This window comes from Bubalus bubalis, chromosome 4 (genome assembly GCF_019923935.1).
Source record: "Bubalus bubalis isolate 160015118507 breed Murrah chromosome 4, NDDB_SH_1, whole genome shotgun sequence".
Lineage (NCBI taxonomy): Eukaryota > Metazoa > Chordata > Mammalia > Artiodactyla > Bovidae > Bubalus > Bubalus bubalis.
The window spans coordinates 135881108-135895102 of NC_059160.1; positions in this window are offsets into that span (position 1 = coordinate 135881108).

Genomic DNA, 13995 nt, shown 5'->3' on the forward strand with positions numbered 1-13995 from the left:
TGTGAGACCCCATAGATGGCAGCCCACCAGGCTCACCTGTCCCTGGGATTCTCCAGGCAAGAACACTGGAGTGGGTGTTTTCCCCTTGAGTAATCAATAAGTTTGTTTTCTATGCCTATGAGTCTATTCTGTTTTTATGAATAAGTTCTTTTGTATCATTTTTTAGATTCCATGTATAAGTGATATCATATGATGTTTTTCTTTCTCTGTCTTGACAACTGATGGTTTTATAAGCCTTGTACATCTGGTGCTCAGGACAGTCTCTTACATACTATTAATAGGTACCAAATACACATTTTATCAATTTTCCTCCACAGGCTTAGTGATAGAATGAAAAAAATACTCTTCAACTGCACAGTACAGGAATGCATGACTATCAGAAACATGGAATTCACAGAGATGTATCTGGAAAGACAGATATTCCTGCAAGGCAACCAACCAATATGATTAGGAACTGCTGCACTCCATAATATCCAGAGACATGTTAAGTTGGACAACTTCTACTCTGGCGTAGAAAAAATGCATTCATTTATCCAACAAACACTTAGCTGTGTGTTAAAAATCAAGCTCTGAACTATTTTGTAGGAACTGAAGAACTGCTAAAGAAAGCACCAGGGGTGCCAAGATTGTTATAACAAAGAGAGCTAAGACCCCAACAAAGGTACATATACTATGACAGCACAGAGATGAGATCATAAGCTCTGGAGTCAGACTAAGTTCGACACTCACCATTAATTACTGATCACTGATTATTATCAAGGTTACTTGGGCTAGAGACTTACCCTTGCCTTGGGATCCTTACCTGTAGAATGGAAATCTAGTAATTCATATAATATTTCAGAACCTTATAATGTTATTTTGATTACTAACTTATAATCCTTATAAAGCACTTAACAGTAAGTGCTTTAAGTAAGGCATTAACAGTAATGCCTTGGACATGGGAAACACTCAGTAAATGTCAGTGCTTCTATTACCACTACTTGATACAAAAAAAAAAACAATATGGAGAATGCAATGGCACCCCACTCCAGTACTGTTGCCTGGAAAATCCCATGGATGGAGGAGCCTGGTAGGCTGCAGTCCATGGGGTCGCTAAGAGTCAGACACGACTGAGCAACTTCACTTTCACTTTCTACTTTCATGCATTGGAGAAGGAAATGGCACCCCACTCCAGTGTTCTTGCCTGGAGAATCCCATGGATGGAGAAGCCTGGTAGGCTGCAGTCCATGGGGTCGCACAGAGTCGGACACGACTGAAGCGACTTAGCAGCAGCAGCAGATACAAAATATGAAAGAATGTCCTACTTAATGAGTAGAGACAGGGATAGTGAAAGGTGATATTTTTTAAACTTTATTTTATGCCTAATTTTTAAAAATTTGTCAACATTATTTATGCATTTTAATTGAAATATAGTTAATTTGCAAGGTTGTGTTAGTTTCAAGTTACAGCAAAGTGATTCAATTATACATACATCTGTATATATTCTTTTTCAGATTCTTTTCCCCTACAGCATAGGTTATTTTAAGATATTGAGTATAGTTTCCTGTGCTAATACAGTAAGTCCTTGTTGTTTATAAAGTAGTACGCATGAATTAATTCCAAACTCCTAATTTATCTCTCCTTCCCTCTTTAATACATAAAAAACTAACTCATTACTTAACCACATTAGAAAACAAAGATTAGGCCTCACCCTCTGCAACGGCCCACATTCTGTTTGTGGAGTGTGTTTCTCTCTAAAGAAATCCATTCTTACCTTAAAAAAAAAAGAAAAACAAAAGTTAAACATAAGTCACCTATAGTCTCAAATGAACACTTAGGTACACATTGTTCCACAGTTTTTTATTTCCTGGTATACAGATCATATTAGGCTTACTATTTGGTATCATACTTTCCCATTACTCTCAATAATTATGTATTTACACCGTAACTCTTTACAGTTCCATGTATTCATTATATAATTGCATACATTGTATCTAGTTGATTGCCTGTCAGAGTTATTTTCCTTTGTTCTATTAGAATCAATACTGTGATGAACATCTCTTCCTGCCAATGGTCTGATAATTTTTCTGAACGGAACAATTGTTCAGTAGATAAAACAATTGCATGTTTCAAATAGCAAAACCATATAGAAATCATAAGAAGATACCTCGCTAACACTCTGTCTCCATCTAGTTTCTCAGTTCCTCCCTTCATAGAAAATCATTTTGATTATGTTATTATGTAACTTTATAGGCTTGTCAGGCAAGTGTATGCTCTTCGGTTCTGTCTCATCACAACAAAGATCTGGAGTGACGGACATTAAAGCCCCCCTCTGCGTATCACAGCTCTCGGGTCTTGGATAGACCGTGTTATAGCTCTCAGGTCTCGAACGGACCGTGTTATAGCTCATAGCCAAATCAGTGTTACAGCTCCGTGTTACCACTCTATTTTGTTTAGATAATAGCAGGAAAATCCATCTTCGAGGCGTGAGGGCATGTTGACCCAAAGACACGAAGAGAAGAGCGCCCCAGCACGCGGGAGAGGGAGAGAGAGGGAGAGAAAGAAGAGAGGGAGAGAGAGGGGGAGAGAGGGAGAGAGAGGGGGAGAGAGAGGGGGAGAGAGGGAGAGAGAGAGAGAGAGCTCTTTGGCTCCTCTTTTTATATGTTTTTTTTCCTTCCTCCTGGGCCTGTCCTATGCAAATTGGGCTTAGCCAGGAGTGGTTCTGCCTGAAGTTCTCACTCCGGTCCTTGGACCTTCCTTTGACCTTCCTCTGTTCTATTTTTGCAGGCTTTTCCCTTCCTTGTCTTTTAGCCACCGCCATTTTGGACTCCTTTTCCTTATTCTAACTACCTATTAGCAAATGCTCCATATATATTCTTATTTTCCCACTTCTTACCTCAAAACTAGCATTGCATACTTATGTTCTGCATCTTGTTTTCTCATATAGCAGTATATGGGAGATGATACCATTTTGGTACATAAGAAACTGACTCTCTTTTCCCTTCCCTTCCCTCTCAGCCTTCTCTTTAAAAAAAAAAAAAAAAAAATTAGGATTACACTTTGTGGAGATACCATTTGTTCCTCATAGATTGTCTCCTTGCTCTAACCCCAAGGATAGGGTTAGATGAATTTAACCCTGCCCTCTACACCCCTTCACCCCTTCCTGGCTTAGTAATGACAGGACAGGAAGAGCAACCCAATCTAGGAAACTGCCTGAAAGTGATGAGAAAGTGTTAGTCGCTCAGTTGCATCTGATTCTCAGTGACTCCATCGACTCTAGCCCACCAGGCTCCTCTGTCCACGGAATTCTCCAGGCAAGAATATTGGAGTGGGTAGCCATTCTCTTCTCCAGGGAATCTTCCTGATCCAGGGATCAAACTCTGGCCTTCTGCATTGTAGGCAGATTCTTTACCATCTGAGCCACCAGGGAAACACAGGAAACTGCCTAGATTGTTGCAGATTCCTGGGAGACAGCATGTGTCCACCATTTTTTCCAATCTATTCCATATATATATATATATATATTTTTTTTTTTTTTTTTAACTTTTTGAGCATGCCTTGTGGCCTGTGACCTCTTACTTCCTGACCAGGGATTGAACCTGTGATCCCCTGCATTTGGAGGGCAGACTCTTTACCATTAGAGCACCAGAGAAGTTCCTCCAGTCTAACTTCTTGATTACTAGGATTTCCTTCCAAACAGAAACATATGAACAGACTCTGAGAGATATTTATAACCACATGCTTTGTTTACAGCATCTGATCAAAAACAGTGAGGAAAACACAGGTGTATGGAACCGGAACACTCTCCCTAGCATGGGCTTTTTAATCCTGTATGTACATAAACCCTTTTCTTCTCCTCCATGACTTCATTCTTTGTTTAAAGCACAGACCACTCCCAAAACTATCCCCTGACTTTCTTCCAAAGAATGCTAACTAGGCCAGGATCCCTAATGACTGCTTTATTTGCATGTAAGTTTTCTCATTATGATATAATTACCCTAAATTCATGATCCTATCACCAGGGTCAACCAGAACCTGATAATGGACAGTGAAACTTTAACTAGTTGTTCTATTTCCTTTCATTGGTTTACCTTCAACTTTTTAAGGCTGCTGTTTCTCTGTTCTGGCTGACTTTCAGTTTCTCTTGAAATGGCTGAGTTCAGAACTCTCATGATAGTCAGTGGTTTAAGGCTCCTGCTTCCAACATAAGGGATTCAATCCCTGACTGGGGAACTAAGATTCACATGCTATTGTACCATGCAGCCAAACATTTAAAAAATAATTTTAAAAAAAAGAGAGAAAAAAGAAAAAGAAATTACTGAATTCATTCCTTCCATTACTACCAACTAAGACTGGGCCTTTCTCCTCCTCTTAGCCAGAATATTGTAGACCTTTCTCATTCAACGAATTATAGGTAAAAGAGATAGTCATTCCAGGGACTTCCCTAGTGGTCTAATGGTTAAGAATCCATCTGCTGATGCAGGAGACATGGGTTAGATCCCTGGTCTGGGATGATCCCACATGCAGCAGAGCAACCAAGCCCATGCACTGCAGCTACTTAAGCCCGTGCATCTACAGCTGTGCTCTGCAACAAGAGAAGCCACTGCTGGGAGAAGCCTGCCCACCAGAGCTCAGAGGGTATCTCCTGCTCACCACAACCAGAGAAAGCCCACAAGTAGCAATGAAGACCCAGCACAGCCAAAAATAAAATAAATCTTAAAAAATATATATATATATTTTAAAAAAAAGCAGATAGTCCTTCCAGAAAGAATGCAATACAATGTGACTGAAGAATCCCAAGTTGTTTGACGCTACGGGATATAGCACAGCATGAAGCATCAGGGCTATCAGGAGATGTGATAGGTTAGATAGACTGGAATTGTACTGTAAAGAAAGGAGAATGCCAGGCTAATCAGTTTAGGCTCTATGATCTCTATGACAAAGAGCTACTGAACAATTTTAAAGAAAGTACTAACATGGCTATAGAGATAGAGGAGACATTGGAGGGAGAACAACCAGGCAGTTATTGAAATGATAATCAAGAAGTATGAGGACAGAGGGCCTTACCTGGTGGTCCAGTTGCTCTGAGCTCCCAGTGCAGAGGGCCTGGAAGGGATTCTTGGTCAGAGAACTATTCCCTAGGTGGCTCAGTGGTAAAGAATCCACCTGCAATGCAGGAAACTTGGGTTAGACCCCTGGGTCAGATCCCCTGGAGAAGGAAATGGCAACCCACTCCAATATTCTTACCTGGAGAATCCCATGGACAGAGGAGCCCGGCAGGCATGGGGTCGCAAAAGAGTCAGAGACAACTTAGTGACTAATGACAACAGAGAACTAGATCTCACATGATTCAACTGAGAGTTTGCATGTCACAACTAAAGATCTATGGTACTGCAACAAAGATTGAGTATCCTGCATGCTGCAGCTAAGACCTAGAGACAAATAAATAAATACTAAAAAAAAAAAGTGATAAGGACATAAGCTGAGGGAGTAGCAATAGGAATGGAAAGAAAAGAAAAGGTAGGGAAGGTAGACTGTACATATCGAATTAGACATGGTTAGGAAGGAATGTAGAACATCACAACTTTCAGAGTGGGTGAAATGAAGAAACAATATCTGGTTGAGAAAGATATTAGAGGTTAAGATGCCAGTGGGAAATCCAGGTGGAAATGTCCAGTAGAAGTGAGTTTGGCCCTCAGAAGAGAAGTGCGGATTAGAAATATGCACTTGGTCACCTTCGAGTTCAATGAGACTGCAAAGAAAGAGGATAGAGTGAGAAGTGAATGCCCAGATGGAACCTTGGGAACCATGATGGAGAGAAAGGAAATCAGCCAGTGAAGGAGACTGGAAAGCAGAAACCAGTGGTAAGAGGAAAACCACAAGAGAGTTTTCTTGTGGTAATGAGAAAGATATGTCTTTTTTTTTTTTTAATTAAAAAAAATTTTTTGAAAGATGTAGTTTTTAAAAGAGTTTCAAAAGAAAAAGTATTGCCAAAAATATTAAACACCTCATAGAAGTCATACACGGAGAAGGCAATGGCACCCCACTCCAGTACTCTTGCCTGGAAAATCCTATGGACAGAGGAGCCTGGTAGGCTGCAGTCCATGGGATCGTGAAGAGTCGGACACGACTGAGCGACTTCACTTTCACTTTTCACTTTCATGCATTGGAGAAGGAAATGGCAACCCACTCCAGTATTCTTGCCTGGAGAATCCCAGGGACAGGGAAGCCTGGTGGGCTGCCCTCTATGGGGTCGCACAGAGTCGGACACGACTGAAGCGACTTAGCAGCAGCAGCAGCAGAAGTCATACAAATTTATGCATGTATAACAAGACATGCTTCCTGTCTGACTTTTGTATCTGTGTGAATAATGAATCACACCCTTTTTACTTCTGTAAAATAACCTAATGAACTTTTTCCCCCCAAATTCCTTCGATAACCTTGCCTTCTATCTTCAATCTTTTTAAATAGCCAGTATGTCTTTGTCATCAGTATGTATATACCATTCTTGCCCTACCTTATCTCTGTTTCACTACAGAATCATTTACTGGACCATTCCCATGTGCTAAGCCCTGTCCCATCCCTGTGGATTCAGAGATAGCCTGTCTCTGTCTTCAGGCCCTCATACTTGGCATTCTTGTCGTCTTAAACTAAACAACTGTAAATCACCAGGAGACTCATGGAAAGTGCTGGACTAAAGAGCAGCATGGAAGAGCTGGGTTTTTCATTTTTGTTTTTATGCAGGGCATGCAGAATCCTAGTTCCCCGATCCAGGATCCAACCCATACTTCCTCCCTATAGGGAAAGCTTGGAGTCTTAACCACTGGATTGATTGCCAGGGAATTCCCAGACAGACAACTCTTGACCAGCACATCCCCACTATCCGCTGACATTTTCTGGGCTCAGTTACACAGTCTAAGGAGGAAGAGAAGGAGAGAGAAAAGATACAAGTGCTCGATCAGTCAGCCATGTCTAACTCTTTTGTGAACCCACGGAGTGTAGCCTGCCAGGCTCTGTCCATGGAATTTTCCAGGCAAGAATATTGGAGAGGGTTGCCATTTCCTCCTCTAGGTGATTTTCCCTACCTCAGGGATCAAATCCATGTCACCCCCACTGGCAGGCAGATTCTTTATCTCTGCACCACCTGCAGAGATAAAGCCCTAAGATAAAGGAAATTTTAAAATTTTTAATAAAAAGTGAGGGGAAACATACATGCACACTCTTTAAGATTGTACAGATGAAACTACTCAAAAATACAAGAAATGATTCAGGATAGAAGTCACTCGAGGTTGGAATAGGATGGTACACAGAGGATCACACATGTGTAAGCTATTGTTAAGAACCCAGTTTTGATACTGGGTTATGAGTGCTTATTACATTATTACTGTAAATTAATAATTATATGAATAAAGATGGCTAAAGAGGCACCAATGATGGAAATGTGTCATGAACCATTAATCCACTTCCTTGTGGATTACTACGCCCAGAAAAACACTGAAAATTACCAGATATCTTTCTAAAAACTTTTTATCGAGGTAAAAATTACATAATATAAAACACACTATTTTAACCATATTTAACTGTACATTTCAGTGGCACTAAGTGTCACATGGCTGTGCAACTCACCATCATCCATCTTCCAAGTTTTCCTAAACTGAAACTCTGTCCCCATTAAACACTAAGTCCCCATTCCCCCTCCTCCTCACCCCACCCCAGCCTCTGGCATCTACCCATGTATTAACACTTTATGGCTCTATTTATTTGACTATTTGAAATATCTCATATAAGTGGAGTCAAAAAGTATTTGTCTGCACCTACTGTATACTGAAATGCATTTTTAAGGAATAACCAGCTATCTTGAGTGGAAAATTCTAGTAAGGAGAGAAAACCCAGACCTATGGCTATTTGAGAATGAGCTCTGAATTTTTTCATCCCTTTCATCTGAAACTAATCACTGTGGTGGTCTAAGAATAATGAACAACCATTTTAAATACTCTAGTATTACCCAATGATTCAACCTTGTTTAATCACATTCTTATTTAAAGAAAACAGTATACTTCTACTGTTCTTTAATGAGACACCAATGAGAATGAAACTATCCTTGCGGTATGCAGTATGAGGGCTAAACATAGAATTCCTATTTACCAAAATCAGTGTCAATAACATTTCCAATAATTTATCATCTTAGAGTGTCATATTTCTTTTTCTCACACGTACATGGAAGATTGCATGGTAGTAGAGAAGCTGAGCTTTGGAGTCAGAAAACCCTGGGTTCAAGGCTCCCTTCTACCTCTTATCAACTATCTGACAGTGGGCAAATTATTTACCCACTCTAGATCTTGCTTTCCTCCTCTGAAGCTGAATCTGTACCGATGGAACTATTGCATTTTTGAAGAAAGACTATGTAAAGTTCTTAGCACAGTTCATGGCATAAGTCTAAATGTTATAAAGAAGGTAGGTAATATTTTCATACTGAAACTTTTAAACTGCCTTATCTCTCTCCATACGCACATGGGCTTTCCAGGTGGTGCTAGTGGTTAAAGAATTTACCTGCCAATGCAGGAGATGTAAGAGACACAGTTTCAATCCCTGGGTCAGGAAGAAGCCCTGGAGGAGGGCATGCCATCCATCCCAGTATTCTTGCTTGCCTGGGAATCCCATGGACAGAGGAGCCTGGAGGGCTACAGCCCCTGGGGTCACAAAGAGTTGGACACGACTGAAGTGACTTAGCACACACAGTGCACATATACATGTATTAATACATGTATTTCCTGCTTACTGACAAAGTTACAAGTTACACTGTTTATTGTCTGGATTATTGTATTATTTGTATTATTGTATTGTATTATTTAAATAATACAAATAAGTCCTAGGAGCTCTGAAGATAGGGGAAATGTAAAAATTTTAGTTCCTTAACACTCTCTTCATTTCTCATTAGGTGATCTCTAAGGCTCCATCAGCTTTAACACTTTATTGTCTTATAAATTCTATGATTATTGCCTTCGCAAATGCTCAGAAGGCATTGAATGGAAAGCAAGCTTATTTTTGGTTTTGGAGTTTTATTATATCTTTAACGATGAAAGAGGATGGTCAACTCAGACATTTTCATGACCGGGCAAGTTTACAAAGTGTCTACTCCTACACTAGGACATGCATTTTTGATATTCAGTAACCACAGTAGCCGGAGAAGGCAATGGCACCCCACTCCAGTACTCTTGCCTGGAAAATCCCATGGACGGAGGAGCTTGGAAGGCTGCAGTCCATGGGGTCACTGAGGGTCGGACACGACTGAGCGACTTCACTTTCACTTTTCACTTTCATGCATTGGAGAAGGAAATGGCAACCCACTCCAGTGTTCTTGCCTAGAGAATCCCAGGGACGGGGGAGCCTGGTGGGCTGCCGTCTATGGGGTCGCACAGAGTCGGACACAACTGAAGCGACTTAGCAGTAGCAGCAGCAGCAACCATAGTACTGGTGCCATATTTCATTTGAAATTTCTGTTTGCTCTGCTGATTTCTTTGCATTCCTTTCCTTAAACTGCTGAGGAAGGTATTTATAAATCTTTTCAAATACTACACTTTACTCCAGAGATGTACTGATTGTAGACATAATCATTTGAGGTGTCCCAGTTTGGTTTCTTCCTTTCCTTCCTTTCTTTTTTTCTTAGTAAAAAAACAAGGTCATTGAAGAGAGTTGTTCTGATATGAATTTTCATATATAGTGATCTTTGCACTGTGAAGCCTTGGAAAGTGTTAGCTAAATGGCAGCAGCTTGAAACTGCAAGTAAATTTTAGTAGCAGTACATTCCCTTTTAGTGTGTGGTCATTGTCCAGGTGGCTCAGTGGTAAAGAATCTACTTGCCAAGCAGGAGACATGGGTTCCATCCTTGGGTTGGGAAGATCCCCTTGAGAAGGGCATGGCAACCCACTCCAGTACTCTTGCCTGGAGAATTCCATGGACTGCGGAATCTGGTGGGCTGTAGTTCATGGGGTAGCTGAAGAGACGGCCATGACTAAACAAGAGCAGCATCATTGTAAAAACAACATAAAGCTATTTGGATGGAAATGCTTTTAAGTGACCACACTTTCCATCACACTAAGAGAACAATTCTGTGTCTATTTCTTTCTAGGATAAATTCATGCTTTTATAAACTTGCTATCATAGTATATGTGTCTGAGTCTGTGGTATTTGATTAAGGGAAATGTCATAATTTACTGATTAAACTATTTCCCTATTAGACTTCTAAGTTGGCTCTAAATTGTTTTTCTAATTTTTTTGTTATTATAGAAAATGTTGCAATCTGCTTTTCCAAATATATGATTTTTATTCATATACAATTTTTTCCTTATGATAAAATAATGTTGGAGGAAATGCTAAGTTTCCAGAAACAAACAAAAAAAAACCAGCCTGGTTATTTTAGCTCTTTAGTGCTATATTACTTTCCAAAAGTGTGTGTGTATGTGTATAAAATACAGCAATACAACACAGCAACATATATTTTAGGGTATTATCTATAATGAGTATACCAAAAATATACTTTTTCCCAATTAAATTATTTAACCAAGAGAACACACCAAAATTAACTTTTACTAATTTTTCTTTTCTTCTTCTTTCCTCCTCCTCCTCTTTCTTCTTCTTCATCTTCTTTTTCTCCTTCTTCCTTTACAATAATCAATAAGAGACTTGGATGTAATATTCTAGGTTCAATTTTTTTAAAAGAAGACTTTCCATTCAAGGCCATAATTCTGTTCAGTTCAGTTCAGTTCAGTCGCTCAGTCATGTCCGACTCTTTGAGATCCCATGAATCACAGCACGCCAGGCCTCCCTGTCCATCACCAACTCCCGGAGTTCACTCAGACTCACGTCCAGTGAGTGATGCCATCCAGCCATCTCATCCTCTGGCGTCCCCTTCTCCTCCTGCCCCCAATCCCTCCCAGCATCAGAGTCTTTTCCAATGAGTCAACTCTTCGCATGAGGTGGCCAAAGTACTGGAGTTTCAGCCTTAGCATCATTCCTTCCAAAGAAATCTCAGGGCTGATCTCCTTCGGAATGGACTGGTTGGATCTCCTTGCAGTCCAAGGGACTCTCAAGAGTCTTCTCCAACATCACAGTTCAAAAGCATCAATTCTTCGGCACTCAGCTTTCTTCACAGTCCAACTCTCACATCCGTACATGACCACTGGAAAAACCATATTATTGGTTATTGTGAAGAAACTAAATACTGACTAGTTTTCTGGGCTTACAAACTCAGCTTGATCACCTTTTAAAAATGGGTACCTTGAGTTTACTCACTTGTCTAAACATGTTGTTCATTCACTCAGTCATGTCTGACTCTTTGTGACCCCATGAATTGCAGCACACCAGGCTTCCCTGTCCTTCCTTCACTATCTCCTGGAGCTTGCTCAAACTCATGTCCACTGAATCAGTGGACCATCAGTGAACCATCGAACCATCTTATCCTCTGTCATCCCCTTCTCCTCCTGTCTTCAATCTTTCCCAGCATCACGGTCTTTTCCAATGAGTCAATTCTTCGCATCAGTTGGCCAAAGTATTGGAGTTTCAGCTTCAGCATCAGTCCTTTCAATGAATATTCAGAACTGATTGCCTTTAGAATTGACTGGTTGGATCTCCTTACAGTCCAAGGAACTCTCAAGAGTCTTCTCCAACACCTCAGTTCAAAAGCATCAATTCTTCAGCACTCAGCCTTCTTTATAGTCCAACTCGCACATTCATACATGACTACTGGAAAAACCATAGCTTTGACCAGACGGACCTTCGTGGGCAAAGTAATGTCTCCGTTTTTTAATACGCTGCCTAGGTTTGTCTAAAGCTACAATCTACCAAATGTACTTGTCATATTTTTCTTAGCTATGGAATAACTGAATCAAGCTTACAACCATTCCAAAATATAGACAAGAAAAATACTTGGCTTGTAACCAGTAGAGATAACAGCTTCATCTACTTTACCAATTAGTCTCTACTACCCTCTAGTGGAACTGTAGTCATGATAGCCTTACAGCATTGCCTCCAGATTTAACACACACACACTCCCACACACACACACACACACACACACGCACACGCACACAAACATGCACACTTGTATGTGTGCGTGTAGAGCATGCATGCACATGTGAGTGTGTGTGTGTGTGTAGAGATTTATAACTATCTGCCTTATAGAGTTGGTCCCAGCCTTCGATATGAGAAATGCCTGGAGGGAGTTATCTTTTAACTGGCATTCTTGTTCCTCTTCTTGGTGGCTCAGAAGGTAAAGTGTCTGCCTACAATGCAGGAGATCTGGGTTCAGTCCCCGGGTTGGCAATATCTCCTGGAGAAGGCAATGGCACCCCACTCTAGTATTCTTGCCTGGAAAATCCCATGGACGGAGGAACCTGGTAGGCTGCAGTCCATGGGATCACAAAGAGTCAGACACAACCGAGCAACTTCACTTTCACTTTCTTTCTTTCTTTTTCCTCTCTCTCTTCCCACACTAATCCTTTCTGGGGAGCACTACCAGACTAATCTGTTTAAAGGGGAAATGTGATCCTATCACTCCCCTGCTCAACAGAGTGAGAAAACCTTCAGTCCTTCCTTTTGGGCTTTCTGAAGTGCTGCTGGTAACCTTCCCCACCGTGACCTCCGAAACGCTTCACGATAAGAATCCAGCTCTCCTTTCTGCTGTTCTACCCCCTTACCTCCTGTCTCACCCCACCTTCCAGCCAAATCCCACTGCTTGATGTTCTCCACTTCTGGCCTATGCTTACCTTGGAGATGACTCTAGTAGTCATCTCCACCCCACCAACTTCCTTCTTCCATCTCTATTTGCCAGAATTATGCTCACATTTCAAGACTTGTTTCAAATGTCATTGCTGTTGCTGCTACTGCTAAGTCGCTTCAGTCGTGTCCGACTCTGTGCGACCCCATAGACGGCAGCCCACCAGGCTCCCCCATCCCTGGGATTCTCCAGGCAAGAACACTGGAGTGGGTTGCCATTTCCTTCTCCAATGCGTGAAAGTGAAAAGTGAAAGTGAAGTTGCTCAGTCGTGTCCGACCCTCAGTGACCCCATGGACTGCAGCCTACCAGGCTCCTCTGCTCATGGAATTTTCCAGGCAAGAGTACTGGAGTGGGTCGCCAGTGCCTTCTCTGTTCAAATGTCACTACTTACTTTAAAAAATTTTTTTAATTTATTTGACTTCACTGGGTCTTAGTTGCCGCATGTGGGATCTAGTTCCCTGACCAAGGATTGACTCTGGGCCGCCTACATTGGGAGTGTGGAGTCTTAGCCTCTGGACCACCCAGGGACGTCCCTCAAGTGCACTTTCATTCAGCGTGATCAAGCTCCCTTCATCAATTTCATGCAAGCCAGATACATCTCTGACACTATGCCACCTGTTATGTATGCTATTCTCTTTGCCTGGTTGTTCTCTCAGGTGTCTCTCCTTCAATTCCCATTTAAACTGACATTGGCTTTCCTTCCCAACCCAATGCAAGGGTCAGGTCACTTAATGAAGACTGACCTGCCTCCCGCAATTTTTTTTGCTTCTCTTCTGTGACCTTGGCAATTCACCCAAGTCTCTGTTCCAGTACCTACCACCAGAACTATTTTTGTGATCAATACAATCAGGAAAAATCCTGCATGTGAAGTGTTTACTAGGGGTGAGGCATTGATCTAAGTAAACATTTAATGGATTACCTCATGTGATGCTCAAAGCAACACAGTTGGTTGCTAATACTATTGTCATTTGAGTAAATGAGGCGCAGAAACTTGAAGTGACTTGCCCAAAGCCACAGGGAAGTTAAGGGCAAGAAACAAGATTTAAAAGGACTTGAGCCCAGGTGATCTTTGGACCTTGAGCGTTTTTTTTTTTTTAATTGAAGTATAGTTAATTTACAATGTTGTGTTAGTTTCAAATGTATAGCAAAGTGATTCAGTTTTTCATACACACATATTTTTTCATTTTCAGATTCTTTTCCATTATAGCTATTACAAAATATTGAGTATAGTTCCCTAGACT